Source organism: Capricornis sumatraensis, chromosome 1, assembly GCF_032405125.1.
Source record: "Capricornis sumatraensis isolate serow.1 chromosome 1, serow.2, whole genome shotgun sequence".
Lineage (NCBI taxonomy): Eukaryota > Metazoa > Chordata > Mammalia > Artiodactyla > Bovidae > Capricornis > Capricornis sumatraensis.
The window spans coordinates 134,479,059-134,506,377 of NC_091069.1; positions in this window are offsets into that span (position 1 = coordinate 134,479,059).

Genomic DNA, 27,319 nt, shown 5'->3' on the forward strand with positions numbered 1-27,319 from the left:
GAAGAGGTGGCAAAAATACACAGAAGAACTATACAAAAAAGATCTTCCTGACCCGGATAATCATGATGTTGTGATGACTCACCTAGAGCCAGACATCCTGGAATATGAAGTCAAATGGGCCTTAGAAAGCATAACTATGAAGAAAGCTAGTGCAGGTGATGGAATTCCCATTGAGCTGTTTCAAATCCTGAAAGATGATGCTGTCAAAGTGCTGCACTCAATATGCCAGCACATTTGGAAAACTCAGCAGTGGCCACAGGACTAGAAAAGGTCAGTTTTCATTCCAATCCCAAAGAAATGCAATGCCAAAGAATGCTCAAACTACCGCACAGTTGCACTCATCTCACATGCTAGTAAAGTAATGCTCAAAAATTCTCCAAGCCAGGCTTCAGCAATACCTGAACCATGAACTTCCTGATGTTCAAGCTGGTTTTACAATAAAGACAGAGGAACCAGAGATCAAATTGCCAACATCTGCTGGATCACGGAAAAAGCAAGAGAGTTCCAGTAAAACATCTATTTCTGCTTTATTGACTATGCCAAAGCCTTTGACTGTGTGGATCACAATAAACTGTGGAAAATTCTGAAAGAGATGGGAATACTAGATTACCTCACCTGCCTCTTGAGAAATCTGTATGCAGGCCAGGAAGCAACAGTTAGAACTGGGCATGGAACAACAGACTGGTTCCAAATAGGAAAAGGAGTACGTCAAGGCTATATATTGCCACCCTGCTTATTTAACTTCTATGCAGAGTACATCATGAGAAACGCTGGACTGGAAGAAACACAAGCTGGAATCAAGATTGCCAGGAGAAACACCAATAACCTTAGATATGCAGATGACACCACCCTTATTGCAGAAAGTGAAGAGGAGCTAAAAAGCCTCTTGATGAAAGTGAAAGAGGAGAGTGAAAAAGCTGGCTGAAAGCTCAACATTCAGAAAATGAAGATCATGGCATCCGGTCCCATCACTTCATGGGAAATAGATCAGGAAACAGTGGAAACAGTGTCAGACTTTATTTTTGGGGGCTGCAAAATCACTGCAGATGGTGACTGCAGCCATGAAATTAAAAGATGCTTATTCCTTGGAAGAAAGTTATGACCAACCTAGATAGCATATTCAAAAGCAGAGACATTACTGTGCCAACTAAGGTCAGTCTAGTCAAGGCTATGGTTTTTCCAGTAGTCATGTATGGATGTGAGAGTTAGACTCTGAAGAATGCTGAGACCAAAGAATTGACGCTTTTGAACTGTGGTATTGGAGAAGACTCCTGAGAGTCCCTTGGACTGCAAGGAGATCCAACCAGTCCATTCTGAAGGAGATCAGCCCTGGGATTTCTTTGGAGGGAATGATGCTAAAGCTGAAACTCCAGTACTTTGGCCACCTTATGCAAAGAGTTGACTCATTGGAAAAGACTTTGATGCTGGGAGGGATTGGGGGCAGGAGGAGAAGGGGATGACCGAGGATGAGATGGCTGGATGGCATCACGAACTCGATCGACATGAGTCTGAGTGAACTCCTGGAGTTGGTGATGGACAGGGAGGCCTGGCGTGCTGCGATTCATGGGGTTCCAAAGAGTCGGACACAACTGTGTGATAGAACTGAACTGAAGTGACACAGTCAAAGCTCTTGGTGGGTGATCACACCATCATGATTATCTTAGTTGTGAAGATCTTTTTTGTGTAGCTCTCCTGTGTATTCTTGTCACCTCTTCTTAATATCTTCTGGTTTTGTTCGGTCCATACCATTTCTGTCTTTTATTGAGCCCATCTTTGCATGAAATGTTCCCTTGGTATCTCTAATTTTCTTGAAGAGATCTCTAGTCTTTCCTATTCTATTGTTTTCTTCTATTTGCACTGATCGCTGAGGAATGCTTTCTTTTATTTCATTGCTATTCTTTGGAACTCTGCATTCAAATGGCTATATCTTTCCTTTTTTCCTTTGCTTTTGGCTTCCCTTCTTTTCACAGCTATTTGTAAGGCCTCCTCAGACAGTCATTTTGCCCCATTTCTTTTTCTCAGGGATGATCTTGATCCCTGCCTCCTGTACAATGTCCTGAACCACCATCCATAGTTCATCAGACACTCTATCAGATCTAGTCCCTTAAGTCTATTTCTCACTTCCACTGTATGATCATAAGCTATTTGATTTAGGTCATACCTGAATGGTCTAGTGGTTTTCCCTGCTTTCTTCAATTTAAGTCTGAATTTGGTAATAAGGAGTTCATGATCTGAGTCACAGTCAGCTCCTGGTCTTGTTTTTGCTGATTATATAGAGCTTCTCCATGTTTGGCTGCAAAGAATATAATCAATCTGATTTCGGTGTTGACCATCTGGTGATGTCCATGTGTAGATTCTTCTCTTGTGATGTTGGAAGTGGGTGTTTGCTATGACCAGTGAGTTCTCTTGGCAAAACTCTAATAGCCTTTGCCCTGCTTCATTCTGTACTCCAAAGCCAAATTTTCCTGTTACTGCAGGTATCTCTTGACTTCCTAGTTTTGCATTCCAGTCCCCTATAATGAAAAGGACATCATTTTTTGTCCTATAATTGCATAATAAAAATTTCAGAAGAAGAGGAAATGGAGGGGCAAAATGGGCTGGGGGGCTGTGGTTGAAATGTCAAATATTCACTGCCTTTCCTATCTGTTTCCACTCTGTTCCAGAGTGCATGCACTGGAATTAAGATCCATATGGCTTAGTGTTCATTGTGGAAGTAGCATCCACAGGCAGCAAGAGCTCTGCCCACCAGCTGCCGTGTTGTTAGTGATTGAGAGCAATGCTGTTTAGTCTAAATAATCCCTTACTTCATGTTCCTGCTGTATGTGATTTCATTTTTTTGTCTTCTCTCATTTCTGCCTTTCTCTAATCTGGCTCAGCAGCCGGCACAGTGATGTAGTGAGCTTCCTTGGACCCTTCACATAAATTTCTGTTCTGCTTATGTTAGCTAGATTTGGTTTTTCTTCCTTGTAACTGTGATCAATGAATCATACAATTTACTACTCTTTTAGTACTATTTGACTTTTAGCTATGTGTGCAATAATTTTAAATTTAAAAAAAAAAAGAAGAAGAAGAAGAATTACCCTGGAGAAGGGCTTTATTTATAAAAAAAATGCTGATAAGTTTGGGTTTAATTTTTCCAAGTGGAAAATAACTTGTCTAATGTTTGTTTTGCCAAGAAAAGCATAGATTAGGTGGTAATAATTTCTGAAGAATCTATGCATTTGGGGGCTGGTATCTGAGGTCTAAGATATTATAATAATTAACAGTTAGTATGCATTTATTAAACTAAGTAAATAAAAATAATTTTTCATTGTATTATAGAGCATCTTTAGTGTTTTCTTATTGTTCTTTTAGGATGTAAATCATTATTCTTTAAAAAAACTACTCTGTCCCATCATTTTTTCCGGTTTGATCTTCTGAGAAAACTTACCTCCACTTTGTCAGTAGTCACACGCTTTTTTTCCTAGAAATTCCTTGTATGAATAACAAACTCCTCTGCTCTGGGCAGGTATGGAAGGGCAGGAAGGAAATTGTTAAAGTGTTTAGGTTTAAATCTGTCTCTCAGTTTCCTTCTCTTGCACCCACTTTTTTTTTTTTTTTCTCTATCCTTTCCTTCCTTCTGTCCTCTCCCTATCACTACACACACACACACACACACACACACACACACACACACACACACAAACACACACATTTCACTGTAATTCATTCTCATTGCTACCTAATGAAGACTTTTTTATAATATTGAACACTAACACTGATTTAGACTGTTATGCAATACACTTTATGCATCTAGGAAAGTATGTGCAAGTTTAAAACCCTGGTTTTCTAATAAACATTTGTGTGACTATATGTGTGACTGTTTGAGATCCCATGAACTGTAGCCCTCCAGGCTCCTCTGCACATGGGATTCTCCAGGCAAGAATACTGGAGTGGGTTGCCAGGCCCTCCTCCAGGGGATCTTCTCAGACCAGGGATCCAACCCATGGCTCTTGTGTCTCCTGCATTGGCAGGCAGATCCTTTACCACTGTGCCACATGGGAAGCCCTCTAATAATCATATCTATTATTAAAATTTAAAAACAGTTTTTTCTACTTATATGATTTTTGTAGAAATGTTTTTCTTATGGACTAATGCTCATTCTAGAATATGTTAATTACTGTGGGAAAATGAATGGAAAAATCAGATAGGTATGCTATTCAAATTATACAAAAATATATCATATTTTGTTTAGTCCTAGGCAAAGCTGCATAGCTTTTTTTTAAATGTTTTGTGATTAGAATAAACATCAGAGCTGTGTACAGCATTTTATGAGAGCATATTATAGTCAATCTAATCCCATTATACTGGGTAAACAAATTAGCCCTAAAATTGCTGAAATTTATCATAGATTCCAATAAATGTTCATGCATTATTTGCTCTGCTTTCCTTAAACATGTGTTGCTAAGCCCATTTTCAGCTTCTACATAAGGACTAACCTTTCCAATCACATTGAAAGCCAGATTGCTTAACTACAGCACAGAGTGTCATGCTACAGATAATCCATGCCCTTGATTAATGCTCTTATAATCAATTGCTGTCTGGAAGTGACTCCTTCCCATCACACTCTTCAAAAAAAAGAGCAGATGGTATTTAAAAGGTTATGGCAAGAGGGCATTACAGAGGTCAAATAGAACATCGATCAAGTGGGCAGAGAAATTGCCTTTTTTCTTCTTATCCTAAGAATCCATAAAGGAATGTGGTATATGAATTATAGTTTGATCTATAGTTCAAGCACCAAGATATTTTCTCGTTTCAAATTTCTGTGTTATTTTGGGTAATGAACCTGGAAATTGGACTCCTTGTGTGCCAATAAAACATTGTACCACTATGAGCAGTTCAAATAAACAATTCTTAGACTCAAGGTTTTTTTTTTTTTTTTTGAAATTTTTAATGCAGGCAGAAGTTTCCAATTTAATAGAAATTTTAATACAGAATAACTCTTGGATGAATTTTTGCAGAGGTAATGGCTTTATTTCTCAAAAATCACAATAAATTTTTACTTCTATGTAAAATTAAATGTAGTGCTATGTGTATAGATTTTCTCTCTTTCTGTCCTTTCTCACACTAGTGACAGTTTATCATATATTTTGAAATGATCAGTTTTCTTCTTAATTGGTATGATTAGTTCTAAATGAGGCAGAATAATGGTAGTAAGGCTACATTTCCATGTCCGGGTCACAAAGATTGAAATTAAGTAAGAAACTGTCAGCATAAGGTTCTTTAAAAACTGAAATGTGTTATTTTAATAAATGAGTGCTTTCAGATACATAGATTTGGATGTCCTGATCATAAATAGGTCACTTCTACACAATGTAATTATGATAAAGATATTCATTATATAAATAAAGAGAATATACACCCTTGAACTTATGAAGGTAAAGAAAAGCTTTTTGAACAAAGGCTTTGTAAAGGTTTATGATACTAGTTACGTGTGTACCTTTCTATTGTTCAAAGTGCTATTACATGCATTATCTAGGTAACACTAAATAAAGTACCTACTCTGTCTATAAGTGTTACATTGTCTTTCCTGTCAGGTAGTTTAGGTATATTTGAAGAGAAAATAAACTAGCATACAAAAAGTAAAATGGCATTATTTGACTGTTATTCAAGAATATTCATAAGAGAATAGTTGGTTAAATATCAAATGAATCCTCAGTTCACTTCAGTTCAGTCGCCCAGTCATGTCCGACTCTTTGTGACCCCATGGACCTCAGCATGCCAGTCCTCTCAGCCCATCACCAGCTCCTGGAGTTTACTCAAACTCATGTCCATTGAGTTGATGATGCCATCCAACCATCTCATCCTCTGCTATCCCCTTCTCCTCCCACCTTCAATCTTTCTCAGTATCAGGGTCTTTTCAAATGAGTCAGCTCTTCGCATCATGTGACCAATATATTGGAGCCTCAGCTTCAGCATCAGTCCTTCTAATGTACATTCAGGACTGATTTTCTTTAGATGGACGGGTTACATCTCCTTGCAGTCCAAGGGACTCTCAAGAGTCTTCTCTAACACCACATTTCAAAAGTATCAGTTCTTCAGTGCTCAGCTTTCTTTAATGATTCCCAGGATGATGATATTTGATGTCACTAGAGAAAGATGCCTGTGGTCTACACTAACCAAAATACATCAGATTTCTGAAAAATGTTTTATGAATGAATAGCATTTAGAAAGTCAATGAATCGGGAAAGGCATTGTAGAGAAGATAAAGTGGAAGCAAAGACACAAAATGGAATATCTTTGGCTAGTTTAGGTCAGTAGAGCTGCAGTGAAAATTTCACACAGCAGACATGTTTGCAAATCTATTGAAGCCAAATTGTAAAGAAGCTTAAAAGCTGTGAGTAAATATTTGAATGATAGAATATATGCAAATGCTTTTTCTTAGAGGATGTTTTCTGTCACCTAAGTGTAGGTGATCCCCTACTTTGGGTTTATACTTCACAGCCCTGTCTACTGAGAAAGTAGACTGCATCTCTACTGACCTAAACTAGCCAAGGATATTCCATTTTGTGTCTTTGCTTCTTTCCTGTGTGATCCTTTGAACCATCTATATTATTCTGGTTTTCTTCATATGAATGATATATAAGAGGCAGTAAATAACTAATGGTATTAAAGTGCAAAAACTTTAAACGATAGAAAACAAAATAAAACAACAAAAAAAATGGGCTGCTATCTGGCTCACACCAATTTCCTCTGAAGACATGTTTGAGCCTGTTACTCTTAGGCATCTCTTCCTCTCTCTTCAACTGCAGTCTATATCAGGGAAAATAAATGAGAGGTACTATAATCGACTTGACTTCCCTGGTGGCTCAGATGGTAAAGCATCTGCCTACAATGTGGGAGACCCGAGTTCAATCCCTGGGTTGGGAAGATCTCCTGGAGAAGGAAATGGCAACCCACTCCAGTATTCTTGCCTGGAAAATCCCATGGATGGAAGAGCCTGGTAGACTACAGTCCACAGGGTTGCAAAGACACCTATGATCTACTTTCCTGGCCACAGTGATTGGTTTAAAGGTGTTCACGTGAACAAGCTGGAATCAGTTGACCTCTTTCTCGGTGCTTTTCCCTGAAAAAATGAATCTAGGGTATGGAGACTTCTTACTTTCTCGGTAGACAGGGCTGTGAAGTATAAACCCAAAGTAGGGGATACCCTTTCTGAGGTTCCTATCATAACTTCAGAAGATGATGACAGCAGGTTTGCAGTTAATTATATTAGTAGTAGATAAATCTGTAGGGTTTGACATGCTAATGCCTTATTTTCTTTCATGCATAAACTCAGCCAAACATCTGACAAATATATATTCAGCAACTGCTACAGGCACAAGATGTTTTTGTACATATGCCTAGGATCTATAGAATCAGATTCATCTCAAGACTTAAAAGTCAGTGTTTGCTGAAGTACTTGTATACATGATGTTTATTACACATTCTTCCCACTGTGATAGCACTTCAGGCTCTGTTAACATTCTTTATGATCAAAACATGCATTACAAAAAAGGATATTCCAATAAACACATAATTTGGTGTGGGATTATTTTGTGCCATTCAAATGAGTATATTTACACATTACTGAGCATAAATATGAATCTCTATGTTAATAGATAATATCAGTTCTGAAAAACGGAGCTGAGCCTTTGCACATTGCAGATAACTATATTTATATCTTTCACCTACATTATAGTAATAGGCACAATTAATAGTCAATGTTACAAAAATATCTTCATTGGGAAAAAGTGATCTCGGATCAAATTCTTGCAAGATCATTTACCTGGCGGCCTTACCTTATGATTTTTCATTAATTCTTGTAGCCTTAATAAGGGTGAAACATTTATTAATAAACATGAATTGTCACCATGACTTGTACCAGGTAGCTTTCATGGTAAACAAAAGAATATTAATTCTAAATAATTCATTAATTGTTAACTTTGTAATTTCCTTGATTTATCCCCAATTTGGTGTACAAGTAAAGACATGTAATTTGTGATGGAGAAATGGCAACCCACTCCAGTATTCTTGCCTGGAGAATCCCATGGACAGAGGAGCTTAGTGGCCTACAGTCCACAGGGTCACAAAAGAGTTGGACAAGACTTAGCAACTAACAACAACAACAATTTATCATACTAGATGGTGGCTCATTTGTGTATACTTACAAAAACTCTATAGACCTTGGCAACTCAATGAACCCAAGAGCTAGAGAATACAACCAAGCCCCTACATGTTCCAGATCATACCAACTGTAGAAAGATTGCCAACTCCTGGGAGCCTCCATGGTGTATGTCGTGATGTCCCTGCACATTTCTCCCTTAATTAGAATTTAAAAAATAGACAAGATTGTCTTGTGTTGTGCACTGCAGAAACAAAGAGCATTAAGTACATCATTGTGATCACAAAATATCATAAAATAATCATAAAATAATTAGAGGAATGATGCTTAAGGGAGAGTCTAGTATCAAGTGGATCAAATTTTTATTCAAGATGTGCTTAAAGACAAACAAGTCATAAGAAGCAAAACAAAGCATCTTCATGTGTATTTGATACCAATACTACCTTCATATTAAATGCTTAGAATACTTTCAACTTTTTACTGATATAGCAACATACAAAGTATAAATAAAATAATTGCTGTTAGTTGACCTACAGTCATTTTTTCCTCTGGAAAGATTTGTGCTCAACTTTGTGGAGGGAAAAAGCAGTCATGCTCAGAAGTTTGTGCTCATCTTTCACAGCTATCAGTAGAGGGAAAAGATTCTGTTCAGGGAAAAAAGTAATTATAGACATTTATATTTATGATTTTATCAAAGTAATATGTATATATGGTGTGGCTCAGATAGTAAAGAATCCTCCAGCAATGCAAGAGACCCAGGTTTGATTCCTGGATCTGGAAGATCCCCTAAAGAAGGGAATGGCTATACACTCCAGTATTCTTGCCTGGGGTATTCCATAGACAAAGGAGCCTGGGGGTCTACAGTCCTCGCAGTCTCAAAGAGTCAGACACAAATGAGGAACTGCACTTTCAATCACATATATAAATAAGGTATAGAGAAAGCAGAGGTATGAAACCATAATTCTATTTACTTTATGTCTAACCTCTTAGTTTTTATTCTTTTTATTGATGACATCATAATTCTATAAAATATACTTCAATTTCTAATTTATCTCCTGTAGACTATATACTTCAAAAGAATGAGAATGCAGTTTATTTACACAAACTTTTCTTTGAACTACTCAAGGTGCTAGAGACTTATTTTACTAGTTTTGTTATTTTTTGGTAGCTCCTGTAACTAAATCAAACTCCTAGAGCCTCACTCTTATAATGAGGAAGTTAGTATTTGAAATTTGGTGCATTCCTTCCAATGTTGTGTTGTTACTTCAGGGGAACTGGGAAAAGAAAACTGACCACAGTAGAGAAGGGACTTAATGAGGTGGACTAATCTGAGCAGGAGGATTGCCTACAGGTGGAATTGCAAAAGATCAAAAAGTGAATTCAGATCTTGACAAAATTTTAAAAGCTGTTATAAGAATTTTCTACTCTGTAGACAACTGTGGGCAGTAAAGTTTCCTTAAAGCAGGGCAAAAGCTAACAGAGCTTTGCCAAAAGAATTCACTGGTCATAGCAAACACTCTCTTCCAACAACACAGGAGATGACTTTACACATGAACATCACCAGATGGTCAATACTGAAATCAGATTGATTATATTCTCTACAGTCAAAGATGGAGAAGCTCTATACTGCCAGCAAAAACAAGACCAGGAGCTGATTGTGATTCCAAAAATGAACTCATTGAACATTCAGACTTAAACTGAAGAAAGTCAGGAGAACCATTAGACCATTGAGGTATGACCTAAAGCAAATCCCTAAGGATTACATAGTGGAAATGGCAAATAGATTAAAGGGATTAGATCTGATGGACAGAGTGACTGAAGAACTATGGACAAGGTTCATAACATTGTACAGGAGGCGGTGATCAAAATCATCCCTAAGAAAAAGAAATAAATAAAGCAAAATGGTTGCCTGAAGAGGCCTTATGAATAGCTGAGAAAAGAAGTAAAAGGCAAAGGAGAAAAGGAAAGATATATCATCTCAATGCAGCGTTCCAAAGAATAGCAAGGAGATATAAAAGTCCTTCCTAAGTCATCAATGCAAAGAAATAGAGGAAAACAGTAGACTGGGAAAGACTAGAGATCTCTTCAAGAGAATATTTCATGCAAAGATGGGCACAATAAAGGGCAAAAATGAAACAGCAACAGAAGAGATTAAGAAGAGGTTGCAAGAATACACAGAAGAACTATACAAAAACGATCTTAATGACCCAGATAACCACGACGGTGTGATCACTCACCTAGAGCCAGATATCCTGGAGTACGAAGTCAAGTGGACCTTACGAAGCATCAGTATGAACAAAGCTACAGAAGTGATGGAATTTCAGCAGATCTATTTAAAATCCTAAAAAAATGATGGTTTGATAGTACTGCACTCAATATGGCAGCAAATTTTGAAAACTGCAGATTGGCCATAGGACTGGAAAAGGTCAGTTTTTCATTCCAATCCCGAAGAAAGGCAATGCCAAAAACGTTCAAACTACCACACAATTGCACTCATCGCACACACTCTCAAAAAATGCTCAAAATTCTCCAAGCCAGGCTTCAACTGTATGTGAACTGAGAACTTTCAGATGTTCAAGATGGATTTAGAAAAGGCAGAGGAACTAGAGAGCAAATTGCCAATAACATTTGGATCATAGAAAAAACAAGAGAATTCCAGAAAAAAAAAGCATCTATTTCTGCTTCATTGACTATGCTAAAGACTTTGACTGTGTGGATCAAAAAAAACTGGAAAATTCTTCAAGAGATGGGAATACCAGACCATCTGAAAAACCTGAAAAACCTGTTTGCAGGTCAAGAAGCAACAGTTAGAACTAGACATGGAACAACAGACTGGTTCAAAATTGGGAAAGGAGTACATCAAGACTGTACATTGTCACCCTGCTTATTTAACTTCTATGGAGAGTACATCATGAAAAATGCCACACTGAGTGAAATAGAGACTGGAATCAAGATTGGTGGGAGAAATATCAATAACCTCTGATATGCAGAGGACACCACATCAATTCTTTCCATTGATAACTTAGGAAGGCTTTTTTATATCTCCTTGCTATTCTTTGGAACTCTGCATTGAGATGATATATCTTTCAAGACATGAAATCTTGAACTCTTCTTCTCCCTTTTTCTATAAATTCTGAGTCCCTGCCTAACTCCTTTAAGAGCAAAACATTCTACCATATGTTTTTCTACATATGGTGGAAAACAGAAACTAAAGAGCCTTTTAATGAAAGTGAAAGGGAAGAGTGAAAAACCTGGCTTAAAAGTCAACAGTCAGAAAACAAATATCATGTCATCTGGTCCCATCACTTCATGGCAAATAGATGGGGAAACAATGGAATCTGTGACAGACTTCCTATTCCTGGACTCGAAAATCACTGCATATGGTGACTACAGCCATGAAATTAAAAGATGCTTGCTCTTTGGAAGAAAAGCTATAACCAACTTAGACAGCATATTGAAAAGCAGAGACATTACTTTGCTACAAAGGTGCATATAGTCAAATCTATGATTTTTCCAGTAGTCATGTATTAATGTGAGAGTTGGACCATAAACAAAACTGGGCACTGAAGAATTGAGGCTTTTGAACTGTGGTGTTGGAGAAGACTGTTGAGAGTCCCTTGGACTGCAAGGAGACCAAACCAGTCAATCCTAAAGGAAATCAACCCTGAATATTCATTGGAAGGACTGATGCTGAAGCTGAAGCCCCAATATTTTGGCCACTGGATGTGAAAAGTTGATTCATTAGAAAAGACCCTGATGCTGGGAAAGATTGACAGCAAGAGAAGGGCTCAACAGAGGATGAGATGATTGGATGGCATCACCAACTTGATGGACATGAATTTGATTAAGCTGTGGGAGCTGGTGATGGAGACAGAGGCCTGGTGTGCTGTAGTCCATGGGATCACAAAGAGTCAGACATGACTGAGCAAGTGAAAGGAGCTGATAGTTTTCTTAGTGACTGGTAAAGTAATGTGTTTTAACAGCTTGTTTCCAGTGTTACCTTATAAGGTGACACTAAACAAGAAGGTGCTAGAGGCAAAACATATCAGTTTAATAACTATTGCAATGATTTAGCACAAAGTCTAACGTCATGCACAGTCATGTCTCTGGCAGTGAGAGTAGTCAACATTTCCGAAAATTAAGTGAACATATCTTTACTTGGATTCAATCACTAGTTGAATGTAAGACTGTGAAAAGTGGGAGTCAGTAAAAATAAATGTATTTAGAATGACTCTGAAGTGTTTCCAATTCAACCTTTGACTTTAACCTCTGATTTAAAGGAAATGGAATATGATTAAAACAAAAGGGAATATGATTGGGTGATATTTAATTTTTTTTTTTTCTTGTGAAGCTTTTTGCCACATTGAATAGTCTCCTTAGCCCAGGAAAAGCTTTTCTCTCCAAAGATCCAGAGAAGATGTTGAGACATGAAATCTTGAACTCTTCTCCCTTTTGCTGTAAATTCTGAGTCCCTACCTAACTCCTTGATTCATGGACCTGACATTTCAGGTTCCTATGCAACATTGCTCTTTACAGCATCGGAGCTTGCTTCTATCACCAGTCACATCCACATCTGGGTATTGTTTTTGCTTTGGCTCCATCCCTTCATTCTTTCTGGAGTTATTTCTCCACTGATCTCCAGTAGCATATTGAGCAGCTAATGACCTGGAGAGTTCTTCTTTCAGTATCCTATCATTTTGCCTTTTCATACTGTTCATGGGGTTCTCAAGGCAGGAATACTGAAGTGGCTTGCCATTCCCTTCTCCAGTGGACCATGCTCTGTCAGACCTCTCCACCATGACCCGCCCATCTTGGGTTGCCCCACAGGCATGGCTTGGTTTCGTTGAGTTAAATAAGGCTGTGGTCCTAGTGTGATTAGATTGACTAGTTTTCTGTGAGTATGGTTTCAGTGTGTCCACCCTCTGATGACCTCTTGCAACACCTACCATCTTACTTGGGTTTCTCTTACCTTGTGGGTGGGGTATCTCTTCATGGCTGCTCCAGCAAAGCACAGCCGCTGCTCCTTACCTTGGACGAGGGTTATCTCCTTACCGCTGCTGTTCCTGACCTTCAACGTGGGATAGCTCCTCTAGGCCTTCCTGTGCCTGCACAGCCACCGCTCCTCAGTATGCTCCTCCTGGCCACAGGCACTGGCCTCGGGTGTGGGTGGCTCCTCCCAGCTGCAGCTCTTGGCCTCGGGCTCCGGGTGGCTCCTCAGGGTCACTACCCTGGGCCTCCGGTGCGAGGTGTCTCCTCTTTGCCACCACTGACCTCGGATGCGGGGTAGTTCCTCTCAGCTGCTGCCCCTGACCTTGGACGCTGGGTAGCTCCTCTCGGCTGCGCTTAGTGCACCGGCTCTCGCAGTTGTGGATGTGACTGGTGATAGAAGCAAGATCCGATGCTGTAAACAGATATATTGCATAGGAACCTGGAATGTCAGGTCCATGAATCAAGGCAAATTGGAAGTGGTCAAACAAGAGATGGCAAGGGTGAATGTCAACATTCTAAGAATCAGTGAACTAAAATGGACTGGAATGGGTGAATTTAACTCAAATGATCATTATATCTACTACTGTGGGCAGAAATCACTCAGAAGAAATGGAGTAGCCATCATGGTCAACAGAAGAGTCTGAAATGCAGTACTTGGATGCAATCTCAAAACGACAGAATGATCTCTGTTCATCTCCAAGGCAAACCATTCAATATCACAGTTATCCAAGTCTATGCCTCAACCAGTAATGCTAAAGAAGCTGGAGTTGAACAGTTCTATCAAGACAAACAAAACCTTTTAGAACAAACACCCAAAAAAGTTGTCCTTTTCATTACAGGGGACTGGAATGCAAAACTAGGAAGTCAAGAAACACCTGGAGTAACAGGCAAATTTGGCCTTGGAATGCGGAATGAAGCAGGGTAAAGACTAATAAGAGTTTTGCCAAGAAAATGCACTGGTCATACCAAACACCCTCTTCCAACAACACAAGAGAAGACTCTACACATGGACATCACCGGATGGTCAACACCGAAATCAGATTGATTTTATTCTATGCAGCCAAAGATGGAAAAGCTCTTATACAGTCAACAAAAACAAGACCAGGAGCTGACTGTGGCTCAGATCATGAATTCCTTATTGCCAAATTCAGACTTAAACTGAAGAAAGTAGGGAAAACCGCTAGACCATTCAGGTATGATCTAAATCAAATCCCGTATGATTATACAATGGAACTGAGAAATAGATTTAAGGGCCTAGATCTGATTGACAGAGTGCCTGATGAATTATGGACTGAGGTTCTTGACATTGTACAGGAGACAGGAATCAAGACCATTCCCATGGAAAGGAAATGCAAAAAAGCAAAATGGCTGTCTGGGGAGGCCTTACAAATAGCTGTGAAAAGAAGAGAGGTGGAAAGCAAAGGAGAAAAGGAAAGATATAAGCATCTGAATGCAGAGTTCCAGAGAATAGCAAGAAGAGATAAGAAAGCCGCCTTCAACGATCAATGCAAAGAAACAGAGGAAAAAAAAAACAGAATGGGAAAGACTAGAGATCTCTTCAAGAAAATTAGAGACACCAAGGGAACATTTCATGCAAAGATGGGCTCAATAAAGGACCGAAATGATATGAACCTAACAGAAGCAGAAGATATTAAGAAGAGGTGGCAAGAATACACGGAAGAACTGTACAAAAAGGATCTTCATGACCCAGATAATCATGATGATGTGATCACTAATCTAGAGCCAGACATCTTGGAAAGTAAAGTCAGGTGGGCCTTAGAAAGCATGACTACCAACAAAGCTAGTGGAGGTGATGGAATTCCAGTTGAGCTGTTTCAAATCCTGAAAGATGATGCTGTGAAAGTGCTGCACTCAATATGCCAGCACATTTGGAAAACTCAGCAGTGGCCACATGACTGGAGTAGGTCAGTTTTCATTCCAATTCCAAAGAAAGGCAATGCCAAAGAATAGTCAAACTACCGCACAATTGCACTCATCTCACATGCTAGTAAAGTACTGCTCAAAATTCTCCAAGCCAGACTTCAGCAATATGTGAACCGTGAACTCTCTGATGTTCAAGCTGACTTTAGAAAAGGCAGAGGAACCAGAGATCAAATTGCCAACATCCGCTGGATTATGGAAAAAGCAAGAGAGTTCCAGAAAAACATCTCTTTCGGCTTTTTTGACTATGACAAAGCCTTTGACTGTGTGGATGTCAATAATCTGTGGAAAATTCTGAAAGAGATGGGAATACCAGACCACCTAACCTGCCTCTTGAGAAATCTGTATGCAGATCAGGAAGCAACAGTTAGAACTGGGCATGGAACAACAGACTGGTTCCAAATAGGAAAAGGAGTATGTCAGGGCTGTATATTGTCACCCTGCTTATTTAACATCTATGCAGAGTACATCATGAGAAACATTGGACTAGAAGAAACACAAGCTAAAATCAAGATTACTGGGAGAAATATCAATAACCTTAGATATGCAGATGACACCACCCTTATGGCAGAAAGTGAAGAGGAACTAAAAGGCCTCTTGATGAAAGTGAAAGAGGAGAGTGAAAAAGTTGGCTTAAAGCTCAACATTCAGAAAACGAAGATCATGGCCTCCAGTCCCATCACTTCATGGGAAATAGATGGGGAAACAGTGGAAACAGTGTCAGACTTCATTTTTTGGGGCTCCAAAATGACTGAAGATGGTGATTGCAGCCATGAAATTAAAAGACGCTTACTCCTTGGAAGAAAAGTTATTACCAACCTACATAGCATCATCCAAAGCAGAGACATTACTGTGCCGACTAAGGTCCGTCTAATCAAGGCTATGGATTTTCCTGTGGTCATGTATGGACGTGAGAGTTGGACTGTGAAGAAGGCTGAGGGCCGAAGAATTGATGCTTTTGAACTGTGGTGCTGGAGAAGACTCTTGAGAGTCCCTTGGACTGCAAGGAGATCCAACCAGTCCATTCTGAAGGAGATCAGCCCTGGGGTTTCTTTTGAAGGACTGATGCTAAAGCTGAAACTCCAGTACTTTGGCCACCTCATGAGAAGAGTTGACTCATTGGAAAAGACTCTGACGCTGGGAGGGATTGGGGGCATGAGGAGAAGGGGACGAAAGAGGATGAGATGGCTGGATGGCATCAGGGACTCAATGGACATGAGTCTGAGTGAACTCCTGGAGATTGTGATGGACAGGGAGGCCTGGCGTGCTGCTATTCATGGGATCGCAAAGAGTCGGACACGACTGAGCAACTGAACTGAACTGAACTGAACTGAACTCCTTTACGAGCAAGCAGCTACTGAGGCTTCAGGCTTTTGAGGAAAGGGTATGCATAACAACTTAACACCTGTAAGAAAAACTAGTCTTGACAAAATGTGGAGATTTTTTCACCCTTTGGACTGCACAAAAGTCCTGTGACCAGTACTAGAAAGATTTACAGCACAGACTGGAACATAGAAAACTGGAACATAGAATATGAGGGATTCTTTTTCTTTGAAAAGAAGACAGTGCTACTTTGTTTGAACTTGCTGGGTCTTCCTCATTCCAAGGAGGCAGTGGAAATGAATGGATAGATAGATTCATCATTGTCCCTAATATTGCTTCCTCCTAGTACTCCAGTTCCACTAGATGTCCCTAAGGAACTGACATCTTTCACTCTGATACACTGAATATCCACTAAACAGACTGCTGTAGGTGATGAACCTGTTACCCATCTAATAGACAAAAGAATAAAGTGTGCTAACAGGGATCATTAGAAAAGAAAGATACAAATAGAAATATTTGTAATAAGTTCTAATGAAATTGAGCTGCTGACGAAGACAGAAAAGAACTTGGGACAAACAAAAAATAGTAAGATTTTTTGAGAAGATTTAGAAATCACCAGAAGATGAATTTTTGATAAGACAAATAAGAATAAACCTGGTTGTTGACAAAAAAAAGTAACAAAGAATACACAACATTGAGAATAAGAAAGGTAAACTGGTTGTAGAAATAGAAGAAAATGAAAGAACTATGAGGAAACAACTTCTATAAATTTGTAACCAAGGAAGTTGAGGATAAGTTCACTTAATCAAGTGATTTCTCAATGGCAGCAAAATCTCAAGTGAGGAAGTATGTTACTTGATGGATATTCATCAAAGTCAAGCTGAACTCAATGTGGGTATATATCAATGTAGAGAAGAGTAGATAAAATTAACTCTTCCAAGTGATTAACTACTTTTTATGGAAAATATGTTTTCAAGTTGCATACTAGCAATTCTAGTAATCTCATCCAAATACATGTTTTAAAATTGTCTCCTCATATTTGACCTGACAGCCTCAAACATATCTTGTTTGCATTTGTGTGCACAGACTTTGGTTATAAAGTACTCCTACTCTAACAATAAAAATTTTAAAAATATGTACAGTATATAAACTATAAGTTAAACTATAATGTGATAAAGTTAAGTTAAAATGTAAGTTATTATGAAGCTAAAAACAGAGCTACCATATCATCCTGCAGTCACACTCTTGGGTGTGGGGCCAAGATATGGGGCCAGCCACTTCTGCAGGTTTTCAGACTAACATCAAGCAAATCAAGAGTTTCACCCCTGCTCATGCACTTTAAATGTTGCTCTTTTGCTATGCTTGTGTTCCCTGGAGTTGTTTATTTTGTTTTTTAAACCGACTCTAAAAAAATTACTATCTGTATATACTATTCACTGTTTTATATTTCTGGAGCAGAAGAATAATTTAAAGCATAAAACTCTAAAGCAAACCATCTCAATCAGAAATCATAGCACTTTTTTTTGGAGGGGGTGGACATTAGGAACTCTCAATTCTGAAAAATGTTATTACAACAAATGGAAGGCTAGCAAAATTCTTGCAATTTTAGCACATGCATGTGTGTGTGTGTGTGTGTGTGTTCAGTCAGTAAGTTGTGTCCAACTCTTTGCAATCTCATGAACTTTAACCCACTAGGCCCCTCTGTCCATGGGATTCTCCACGCAAGAATACTGGAGTATCTTCCTCCAGAGTATCTTCCCCACCCAGGAGTCGAATTGGTGTCTCCTATATCTCCTTCACTCGTAGGTGGATTCTTTACTACTGAGCCACCTGGGAACCCCAATTTAAGTACAAAGTATGCAGTAATTTGACATTAGAGGGGACTGAAACAGAAACATTGGTTCACATATCCAATATAAAAAATTATGTTTCTCGTATGCCTGAGATTCAAAACCAGATATCTTGATTCCTTATTTTGTTCATCTTAACCCAGCATACTTACTGTCACATACAGTTGGAAAATCGGGGTGGGTGGGGGGTGTAAACATTAAAGAGTAAGTGGAATTCTTTCTTCTAAACTCAATTAAGAAGACTTGGAGAAAATTATTTGTCATTTAGCCAGATAAAGTTTCAGCATTCTAAATAGAAAATGTATTGCATGAAAGCTTTCCTGTAACTGTTTGGTGTGTGTGATTCATGGAATTGCCATGAATAACAAAATGATATGCACATTAATGGCACTGCATGGGGGAAACAGGGGTGGGGTGTGTAGGGGGAGAAACAAGAAGAGAAGTTATCTCACTATATATTAACCCCCACAAAAAATTCTTTCTTTTCTTTTTTTTTTTTACTTTGTTTTGTACAATAGCATGCATGATGGCCATATGCAGCACTGACGGAAGAATACCGTCTCACTCAGAGAGCACAGATAAGGGTTAAGAGGGCCTAGGGTCACATGTTACTGATTTGTTATATGATCCTGGGCACAGCATTTCAATCCTTCATTTAAGTGTTCCCATAGATTACTATCTTGATAAGGAGATTTCCTCAATTTTGTGCCTCTATTCTTTTTATACCTCCTCACTTAGTATTCTTCACCCCTCCTTTGGCGTTTGGAGAAGAGCTGTTTCTAATGCTTTGACCATTTCATTCTTCATGCTCTGCTTCAAGCTCAGAAAGATGTAACTGATAACCGTGCAGAACAAACTTTTCCCAGGGAAATGAATGACTTTTTATGCTCACTGGAATTAACATTTGAAAAGTAGGAAAAAAAAAAAAATAGAAGGGAAAAGAACCTGGATTCTTAGCCTATCTACCTAATAATGAGTTCCTTGCTATAAACCAAATGAGTTAATTGCATCCATAGGAACAATTTAATTTAATTTAATTGGAATGTGAACAGAGAGATATCTGAAGGCATCAAATTACACCTGGAAAGTAAAAAGTCGTAATCTCTCCCATTAAGTTAAATGAGGAAAAGGCCTATTTTAAGAATGGCTTGTGATGCCCTCAGCAAAATGACCCACATTTTCTTTTTAAAATAGCCTACAGTGTAAAATTGCCTACTCATTGTCAATGTCCTGTATACAGTTGAAATCTAGATTACTTTAAATATTTATATTAAGGTAGAATTTTTCAAAATATGTTTATTGCCTAAATTATTGGCATTTTATAGATAAAGGACAAAGAAGTTGGATTAAAATATGAATTATTGGCTATCTATATTCATTTAAACTTCTGTATTCAGAGTTCTTTCATATGTATTACCTGTTTTTATAGTGACCTATCATTTTACCAATACGAAAACATGAAGCACAGAACTTAAGTGCTTTTCTTTAACATTTTAGTTAATTAATTAATTTGTTTGCTTTACTTTTGATCATCCATTTATTTTCTTTTTTTCCAAGCTAATAACTAATCACTGGGAGAAAGGAGATGAAAAGTGGATTCCTAGTTCCTTAAAGAGAAAGTGGTTTTCTCTAACTCAATTAAAAACAAATGCATTACAATTCAGATCTCCCAATCTGCTTTCTGTTTTCAATTCCACCAGCCAATCAGAAAACATCTACACTTCATAATTATTTTGTCATTTTATCATCATTATTAATCCATTCACGATCAACTAATGTTAACTTTATTTCAAATATTTACAATTGTGCTTTTGCTACTGTTTTCTTATCCTCTGGGAAGATATATTGCTGCTGCATATATATGCACTCTCTTAAATTTATGGAAATAACTGATTTATTATCAAGTAGCTATCAAGTAATCTTCAATTTAACTAATGGTTTTTGTTTATGGTAGTGATTTTCATTAGGAGGGCCTAACTGGATCATCTGCCTCTTCCACAACTGATTGTCTCTGGAAAAGGCAGAGAGTAAATATGTAAATTTATCATCCCATCTCCCAACTCTATTGAGTAAGATAAATTTAAGTTTGAATTCATATATTCATATTCATATATGAATATATTCATATATCCATATATTTCTTCAAAATGATCATGTTTTCTCTGTCTCTTTCATCTCCCTCTCTCTCTCTCACACACACAGACACACGCACACACAAGCACACTTGAGGCCTTCACAGAATTACATTGCTCACTGTCCTTGAAAAGATAGATGGATAACTTATAATCATAATTATCCATACTCACTGGTGTAATGAAGAGAATTAGAAATGTGTACACAATAGCAGTGCAGGAGACAGGAATCATAATTAGCAACTATTAATCTAATAGGGGGAAAAAGAGACGGCTGGAATAATTAACACATGCCACACAGAGTGATCGTTTATGATAAGGATGACTGAAAAGACAGCAGCATTACTTAGCTTTCCCCACTGGCAAAGAAATCCAGAGAAAAACAAAATGAACCTTTCGTCTCAGACAGCAGTCATCATGTTTACTGAGCTGTGGTAAGAGTAGCCTTTTTAGGAATCTATTTGGTAATTCTTCTTTAACCCCTACTTTTACTAATATAGAACCATATAATCTTGTCCTTTTTCATAAAATGTGGTCTGCAACACTCTTAAACACTCAAATTACATTTAAAATGACCTTTAGTTAAGAAAATACTTATCTCTCAGAAACTGTCATGCATTTTAGAAGCTCATATGTATTTGCTCTCTCCTTGGCTTTGATTTACTTCTTAAGTATACATCCCATCAAAAATGTCACTATAGATAGTTTTAAATGATCCATAGACAAGGTATACAGTCCTCATCTGTATTAACTCTATTCACATAGCATACATACAGAGGCTCAGAATAGCACAGAACAGGGAGAGCTGAAAATATTTCATGCAGCTGAAATAATAATCATTTGCATCTTCTTTTCACATTCTCTCTACATAGAAATAATTAGATTCTAATGAAATTCAGGCCAGTTCTGAGTTGTGTTTATTTACAGTTTACTATTTTGAATAAGAATTGAAGGTATCATGAAAACTATGAGACAAGTTTGAGAAAAGCATTATTAAAATGCCTTTAAACTAATCCCACAAAGAAACAATCTGTATGTCATTAGATGACAAGTAGTCAAATATATCTTCAAAAGTCTCAATTCAGTTCAAGTCAGTTGCTCAGTTGTGTCTGATTCTTTGCAACCCCATAGACTGCAGCATGCCAGGCCTCCTTGTCCATCACCAACTCCCTGTTTACTCAAACTCACGTACATTGAGTCCGTGATGCCATTCAACCATCTCATCCTCTGTTGTCGCCTTCTATCCCCATTTTCAATCTTTCCCAGAATCAGGGTCTTTTCAAATGAGTCAGCTTTTCGCACCAGGTGGCCAAAGTATTGGAGTTTCAGCTTCAACATCAGTCCTTCCAATGAATATTCAGGATTTATTTCCTTTAGAATGGACTAGTTGGGTCTCCTTGCTGTCCAAAGGACTCTTTAGAGTCTTCTTCAACACCACTTCAGAAGTGTAAATTTTCAGCACTCAGCTTACTTTACAGTCCAACTCTCACATCCATACGTGACTACTGGAAAAAATATATAGTTTTGACTAGATGGTCCTTTGTTGACAAAGCAATGTTTCTTCTTTCCGATAAGCTGTCTAGGTTGGTCATAACATTTCTTCCAAGGAGCAAGCATCTTTTAATTTCATGGCTGCAGTCACCATCTTCTAAATATTTTCTATGGTTGTATTGAAATGCCTAATGGCCATCATGGACATTTCCTACTATGTCTTCATGCTCAGGCTGTCCCTAGCATTTTATTTCCAAGATTCAATTTATGAATACTGAAAACAAAGAATATTAAGTAAAAAAAAAAAAATTTTTTTTTCAATATTTGTGGGATTCAGTGAAACCATTGTTAGAGAGAAACTCATGCTATTGAAGCATACATAGGAAGGAAGAATATTTTAAATAACCTAATTCTGCATCATAAGAAATTATGGACAGGTGATCATATTAAATCTAGAGTGAATAAAATTCAAAACAGGAAATCAATGGAGAAAAATGAGAAAACCAAAATTTGTTTCTTTGAAAACATCAATAAAAATGACAAAACTGTATTCAGAATAATGTAAAAAATGAGAGAAAAGATACAAGTAGTCAATATCAGAAATAAATGAGGGATTTATTTAGTCACAGAGTCATGTCTGACTCTTTGCGCTCCCATATAGTGTAGCCTGCCCGGCTCCTCTGTCCATGGAATTCTCCAAGCAAAAGTACTGGAGTGGGTTGCCATTTCCTTCTCCAGGGGAATTTCTCGACCCAGAGATTGAACCCAGGTTTATTACATTGTATTCAGATTCTTTACCAACTGAGTTACCAGGGAAGCCCAAATGAGGGAAAACCGCTGTTAATCTAATGGGCATAAAAATATAAAAAGGGACTACATAAAGAATTCCATGCTCACAGATTTGATTACTTAGATGAAATGCCCCAATTCCTTGAAAACTACTGCTACTCATAAAGAGAAAATTAGAGAATGCAGCCATACATCTATCATAGAAATTGAGTCAATAATCAATAACTTTCAAATACAGAAAACAACAGACCCAAATGATTGCACTTGTGAATTCACCCAACAGTTATGATGAAATAGTACTAATTCGATATATTAATAGTATATTCCAGAAAATATAAATGGAATATTTTCCAACTGAGACTAACTTACAGTAATATCAAAGCTGGTAAAGACAGTGAAAGGAAAAAAAAGGGGGGTTACCAATCAATATTTTCCATAAACTTACACACACACAAAATCATTGATAAAATAGTAGAATATTGAATCCAGAAATATGTAAAGTAGGTTGTTACTGTTTAGTCACTAAATCGTGTCTGATTCTTTGTAATCCCATGGACTCTAGCATGCTAGGCGTCCCTAAGCATCAGTATCTCCCCGAGTCTGCTCAAACTCATGTCCGTTTAGTGGGTGATGCCATCCAACCATCTCATCCTCTGCTGCCCTTCTCCTCCTGCCCTCAATCTTTCCCAGCATTAGGGTTTTCTTTTTCTTTTTTTTTTTTTTTACTTCTTTTCTATTTCTTACACAAAAATTAACTAAAAATGAGTCATAAACCTGCATGTAAAAGTGTGCAAATATAAAGCTTTCAGAAGAAAATACATGAGAAAATTTATGACATTAGGTCTCATAGTGATTCTAGATAGAACACCAAAATCATGATCCTTGAAGAAAAAAAATAAGAAATTGGCCTTTGAATATTAAAATATTTTACTCTGTGAAGGATATTGGCAAAAATGAAAAGATGTGAACCAGATTAAAATATTTTAAAATCACATATATTCTAAAGGATTTGTACTCAAAGAACTCTTACAAGTATTGTATTCAAAGAACCGCTTGCAAGTAAATGCTAAGAAATTAATCAGTACACTTACAAACTGGGCAAAAGACCTGAGTGGTTGCCTCAGCAAAGATATACAGATGAAATGCATATGAAAAGATGCACAGAATCATTCGTGTGTGTGTGTGTGTGTGTGTGTGTGTGTGTGTACTTTATCCCTCAGTCATCTAGTCCCTGACTCTTTGTGACCCCCATAGGTTTTAGCCCACCAGGCTCCTCTGTCCATGGGACTTTTCAGGCAAGAATACTGGAGTGCGTTGCCATTTCCTTCTCAAGGGATATTCCTGACCCAGGGATTGGACCTGGATCTCCTGCATTGCAGGTGGATTCTTTACCATCTGAGCCATCAGAGAAGCCCTCATTTATCATTAAGAGGATGCACATTTGAAAAATGAGATTTCATTGCATAGTTTTTAATATAGCTAAAATCCAAAAACAAAATAAAAATTACAAAATAAACTACCATATGGATCATTCTAGTCTCCCTTTGTTTGTATTCTCCTGCTTCAATAGTGAGGAGCCTGACTTCCAACATATTTTATCCACTTAATTATATATTCAGATCCAGTATATATTTATAGTGATTTCAAAATTGATAGGCCATAACCACTGTGGAAACAATTCTATCAACTAGACTGCTGTGCTTTTGAACAGTTCTTCTTACTTTTAGTCTCCACTCATTTTCAAAGTTTCTAGAATCAGATATCATTATTCTAATGTAATCAGGAGAAAAGTATAACACAAGCTTAAATTGATGGAAAATCTATTAAGTATCTGATCAGTATGTTTCAAAACTGCCAAGGTCCTTAAAAATAAGAAAAATGTGAGAAACTGTTACAGGCAAGAGGACCCGTAGAAACAGAACAACTCAATGTAGTTTGATATGATGAATAAGATTCTGGAAGAGAAAAAGCACATTAGATAAAATGGGGATGGACTTTCCTGGTGGTCCAGTAGTTAAGGGGATGAGGGGACAAGGGTTCAATCCCTGGTCAGGAAACTAATATACTGCATGTCTTAGAGCAACTACGCCCATGCACCACAAATAGGGAGTCCGTGCAATGCAACGAAAGAGCCCACGTGGTACAACCATTACCTGAAACAGTCAAATAAATAAATATGAAAAAAATAAACTTAGTTTTTAAAAAAGATAAAATGAGGACATATGTATAAACCGTGGACTTTAGTTAATAATAATGAAAAATGTATCAATATTTGTTCTGTAATTGTGACAACTTTATATTATTAATGTATGCTGTTAGCCAAAGTGAAAGTGTATATGGGGTGTGTGGTCATTTTCTATATCATATTTTCAATTTTCATGTAAATCTAAAACTATTCTAAATTCAGAAGTATATTTATAAAATATAGGCAAATTACTTGAAAAAGCACTTCACCTAGGAATATGTAAGAAAGGCAACTAAGTATCTGCAAATTTTCTCAATTTCTCTGTCATTAAAAATGTATATATAATTAAAACCACAATTAAAAGCTACTGTAGACATACTGGAATGAATAATTTCAAGAGATGAACATATCATCTAATAGAGAGGATGTGGAGGAGCCAAAGATGGTGGAGTTTAAAATGACACGACTTTAAAAAGTAGTTTGGAAGTCTCTTAAAAGCTAATCATTTACTTTATGATCCAACCCACTCAGATATTCACTCTGTCTCTGCTTTAGTACAACCAAGGTGGAATAACCAGTTAATAATTCTGAAATCTCTCCTTCTCTCTCTGCTCCACTCTATATAATTTAAGCAGTTAGGCTACAAAAAAATCTTATTCAATGTGAAATATTTTATGTTTGCTGAGAGGACACTATGTTAATCCTCTTTTCAGATTTAAGCCTATGATTCCTTCAGGAAGATGTAGATATTGGATATCAAGCTACAGAATATCTTAGAGATTACCAAGTAAACCTCTCTCACTTTATGCATAGGGGCACTTACAAAAAAGCAAATAACCTGTCAGCTCTTACATGGAGTGATGGTATGAGAAGTCTGTCACTTTCTCTTCTTATACTTTGTAGAGAAACTTTGGAATACTATATTTATATATTCATCCCTACAAAATATATTCTTTTGATTTTCATGTTTTATGAAATTTTTACACATATTATCATGATATTTTTATCCATTTTCAGCTTTATTTTTCATCCGTGTTGAAATGCATATTAGTAATTTATTTGAACTATTTGATAGTATCATGTGACTCATAACACATATAAGCCAAATGACTTGGACTCTTACTTTTATGTGAAGCTACTGCTCACAGAATAGGCTGAAACTCTTACGTTCAGTGGAGCCAGGAAAAGAGAGTCAACATTGAGTGAGTAAACATCGATATTTTGAAGTGACCTCATCATGGACACTGATTAAGTCTTTTTGGTGGATATTTAGGGTACTTTCAATTTTTTGCAAATGTACTTCTAATACAGCCTTGATACACATCTCATTCACATATGCAGATCTTTCCATCTGAGAGAAATATTCTTAGAAATAAACTTTTTTTTCATAAATATGTGCATTTGTAACTGCTAAGGTCAAAATTGGCTTATAATTTTTTTTTCCAATTTAAATACACAATAGCAGTATACAGTATCAGATCTTGTGATTTTCCATATTGTTCAACTTTGGTATACCCTATACATCAAAAATTAAAAAAAAAATTAAATATAACTGTTGGACTTCTCTGGTGGTGCAATAGATAGGAATCCACCTGCCAATGCAGGGAACACAGGTTCAATCCCTGGTCTGGGTAGATTCCACATGCTGCTGAGCAACTAAACTGGGGCACACAGCTATGAAGCCTGCACTCTAGAACTTCCAATCTGCAACCACTAAAGATCCAGGACATAGAGCCTGTACTCTACAACAACAGAAGCCACCACAAAAAATGCCCACACATCAAGGAAGAGTAGAGCCACTTGTCACAACTTGAGAAAGTCCTCACAAAGCAATGATGACCCAGTGCAGTCAAAAATAACTAACAAAAATTCCAAAAATCAAAGTAAATATAGCTATTGGTAAAACATTAGAACATGATATTCATAGAAGAGAAAACTCAATGAATTTATGAAAATGTCAAATATGTTTTTCAGGACTATGAATATATGTTGATGGTGAGATAATCTGTCACATCTAACTATATGTGAAAAATGAAAAATATTAAAAATAATTTTAAATAGTCAGTTCTCAAAATCTTGTTACTTAGGCAAATCAGCTGCAACCTACATTAAAATATTATGAATTTATATGTAAGTTTCTATCTGAATAAGTCCAAACCTCTGACCTTTGGCATTTAATATTTCTCTGTCTCAGCTTCCACCACTGAAAGTGGGAATCTTAGTATATATTTCATATTTTTTTGAGAACTAATTTTTTTACCAGTATGTAAAGAACTTGTCCAACAAAACAAAAAGGAAATGTTTGCCAAAATGTTTATTACTATCAAAGTGATTATTACTAAGAAATACCATATCAATTAATAAAGATATGAATGTTAATCTTCTCTTTCAGCAGTGATAGTCGTCAAAAATATTCTTACTGTACTTTATCATAGAAATTTATCCAGGTAAAACTGGCAGTGGGCTAGAATGCTTG